At 71.9% G+C, this 3,406-nt stretch overlaps 1 non-coding gene across 1 annotated transcript; it reads left to right on the top strand.

The window, feature by feature from the left end:
- The first annotated feature begins 512 nt into the window (after positions 1-512).
- LOC135979468 (5S ribosomal RNA) lies at positions 513-631 on the top strand. Its single transcript, XR_010596771.1, has one exon. It is a non-coding gene; the product is annotated as a 5S ribosomal RNA (ribosomal RNA).
- The last annotated feature ends 2,775 nt before the right edge of the window (positions 632-3,406 follow it).

Here is a 3,406-nt window from a genome sequence, read left to right as displayed (position 1 = left end):
AGGGGTTGACCTGGTGGCCGGAAAGCAAACCGGCCAGCAGGTGAACCCTTTCGATTCCACGGGTTGACCTGGTGCCCGGGAAGCGAACCGGCCAGCAGGTGAACCCGTCCGATTCCACGGGTTGACCTGGTGCCCGGGAGGGGACTCTGAAAATTTTTCAGCCCTTTCGACTCGGGGTTGACCTGGTGGCCGAGAGGGGCCTCGCACGGCAGGCAAGCCGCCCTGGGCTCACCCTCCCCGGCCGCAGCGAGGGACTGCCCCTCCCCACCCCCCGGCTGACAGGATCGGGCGCACTGGAAGTCCGGGACAGTATTTTCCCCGACGCCGGGGAGGGCGGGCGGAGGGGCTCTGGCGGCCAGCCCGGGCCCCGGAGCTCGAAAAGGAAAAAAGGACCGGGCCCGCGAGAGACGGGGGCCCTGCCGCAGGGGGGGGGGGCAGTCCGACCGGGGCTCACCGTGCGGCAGGCCCGGGCGTCGGCAGGGGAAAGCGGGCGAGGAGGCGCGGGGCCGGGTGCCTACGGCCATACCGGACCGAACGCCCCCGATCCCGTCCGATCTCGGAAGGTAAACCGTCCCGGGCCTGGCTAGTACTTGGATGGGTGACCGCCTGGGAATCCCAGGTGCCGTAGGCAGCTTTTCCCGGTCCGAGTCAGCTCTCTCTCCTTTTCTGGGGGGGAAGGAGAGGGGGGGACGGGCCGGAAAGCCCCTCGTCGCTCCTGCCGAGTCGGAGGTCGCGGCCGCAGGTCACGGGTCTGGGCGCCTGGGGTCCGGCTCCCCACCCACCCGGCTTCCTCCGCGGAGGACCCCCCCCGGGGCCACCGAAGCCGCTGGGGGAGACCCCGGGCATGGGGCGGACTGGCCCGGACCCTCCCGGCCGCCGGCCCGCAGGTCCGCCCCGAATCCCCCCCCGCGGCCACCCAGGCCAGGCCTGGCCAGGCGGGACGGACGGCGGGTGTCCAGCGCCCAGCGGCTTCCTCCAGCGGGGACCCACGGACCCCAAAGCCGCAGGGGGAGGCCCCGGGCCCGGGACGGACTCGCTCGGACCCCCTGCGCCCGGCCGCCGGCCCGCGGGACCGCCCCGAATCCCCCCGCGGCCACCCAGGCCAGGCCTGGCCAGGCGGGACGGACGGCGGGTGTCCAGCGCCCAGCGGCTTCCTCCAGCGGGGACCCACGGACCCCAAAGCCGCAGGGGGAGGCCCCGGGCCCGGGCCCGACTCGCTCGGCCCCCCCGCCTCCCCTGCGCCCGGCCCCCGGCCCGCGGGACCGCCCCGAATCCCCCCGCGGCCACCCAGGCCAGGCCTGGCCTGGCGGGACGGACGGCGGGTGTCCAGCTCCCAGTGGCTTCCTCCAGCGGGGACCCACGGACCCCAAAGCCGCAGGGGGAGGCCCCGGGCCCGGGACGGACTCGCTCGGCCCCCCCGCCTCCCCTGCGCCCGGCCCCCGGCCCGCGGGACCGCCCCGAATCCCCCCGCGGCCATCCAGGCCAGGCCTGGCCTGGCGGGCCGGTGTGCGGCTCCCCCGGGCTTCCTCCCCCGACGACCCGCGCCCCCCTGAGCCGCAGGCGGAGACCCCGGCCCCGGGGCGGACCGGCCCGGGCTCGCTCGAGCCCCCTGCGCCCGGCCCGCAGGACCGCCCCCCCGAATCCCCCGGGAGAGGCCCGGCCTGCACGCCACTGACGACCCGCGGCCCCCAAAGTCGCAGGAGGCGCCCCCCCCCGGTTAGCCCCGTCTCGCTCCGCGCCCCCCGCCCCTCGCTGCCGGGACCGGGCGCCGCCCCAGAGTCAGCCGCAGCCGGCCGGCCTGAGAGCTGCCCTCCTGTGGACGACGGTGAGTTTACCTTGATACTAACCGGCCGTCAGCCAGGTCAACCCCATTGCTAGACTGGGGTGGACCTGGTGGCCGAGTGGGGACTTGGAACATTTGACAGCTGCTTCCCGGGGCTTGACCGGTTGTCCTGAACGCCCCCCACCCCCAGCCCCAGCCCCCGGCTCCTGCTCCCCTCTCCCCAGCCTCGGTGCTCCGCTCCCTGCCTCGGAGGCTGCCTCTCTGCGGCGCCTGCATCGCCTCCGAGGACGCGCACCCTCCGGAGGCTGGACGTAAACCCACCACTGCCGCTGACCCGGCTCTCCGAGGGACGACTGTGAGGCCTCCCCCCCCCCCCCACCCCCGGACCGCCCTGGGGACGACTGCTAAGCCTCCCCCACCGGACCGCCCGGGGCAAGACTGCTAAGCCTCCCTCCCACACACACACACACACACTGTCGGGGGAGGACTATTAAGCTTTCCCCCTGGAGCGCCCGGGGCGGACGACTGTTAAGCCTGCCCCCGGAGTCCTCGGGGGAGGACTATTAAGCTTTCCCCCCTGGAGCGCCCGGGGGGGGACGACTATTAAGCCTGGCCCCCGGAGTCCTCGGGGGACGACTATTAAGCCTCCCCCGGACTGGCCGGGGGGCGACTATTAAGCCTCCCCCGGACCTGCTCCGTCTCGACTATTAAGCCCCCCTCTGTGGTCCTCAAGACCACTGCCGTGCTGCCCTCGGAGTGGGGTGACACCCGGGCCGGAAAGCAAACCGGCCACCAGGTCAACCCGTCGAATCCAATGGGTTGACCTGGTGGCCGGAAAGCAAACCAGCCGCCAGGTCAACCCGTCGAAACCAATGGGTTGACCTGGTGGCCGGAAAGCAAAACGGCCGCCAGGTCAACCCAGTAGATTCAGCGGGTTGACCTGGTGGCCGAACGGGGACTTTGAAAATTTGACAGCCGCTTCCCGGGGGTTGACCTGTTGTCCCGGTGGGGACTTTGAACATTTGACAGCCGCCTCCCAGGGCTTGACCTATTGTCCCGGTGGGGACTTTGAGAATTTTACAGCCGCTTCCCGGGGCTTGACCTGGTGGCCGAGTGGGGACGTTGAACATTTGACAGCCGCTTCCAGGGGGTTGACCTGTTGTCCTGAACGCCCCCCACCTCCCCCCCGGCTCCTGCTCCCCACTCCCCAGCCTCGGTGCTCCGCTCCCTGCCTCGGAGGCTGCCTCTCTGCGGCGGCTGCATCGCGTCCGAGGACGCTCACCCTCCGGAGGCTGGACGTAAAGCCTGACACCCGCCACCGCCGCCGACACGGCTCTCGGAGGGACGACTCTGAGGCCTCCCCCCACCCCCGGACCGCCCTGGGGACGACTGCTAAGCCTCCCCCCCGCCCACACCCACACCCACACTGTCGGGGGATGACTCTTAAGCCTCTCCCAGACTGCCTGGGGAACGACTATTAAGCCTGCCCCCCGGAGCACTCGGGGGACGACTATTAAGCCTCCCGCGGACTGCCCGGGGGATGACTATTAAGCCTCCCCTGGAACGACTATTAAGCCTCCCCCGGACTGGCCGGGGGGCGACTATTAAGCCTATCCTCGGGGG

The sequence above is a fragment of the Chrysemys picta genome, unplaced genomic scaffold (genome assembly GCF_011386835.1).
Source record: "Chrysemys picta bellii isolate R12L10 unplaced genomic scaffold, ASM1138683v2 scaf891, whole genome shotgun sequence".
Lineage (NCBI taxonomy): Eukaryota > Metazoa > Chordata > Testudines > Emydidae > Chrysemys > Chrysemys picta.
Note: the sequence above shows the minus strand (reverse complement) of the source record. Positions and strands in the feature narration are given on the sequence as shown.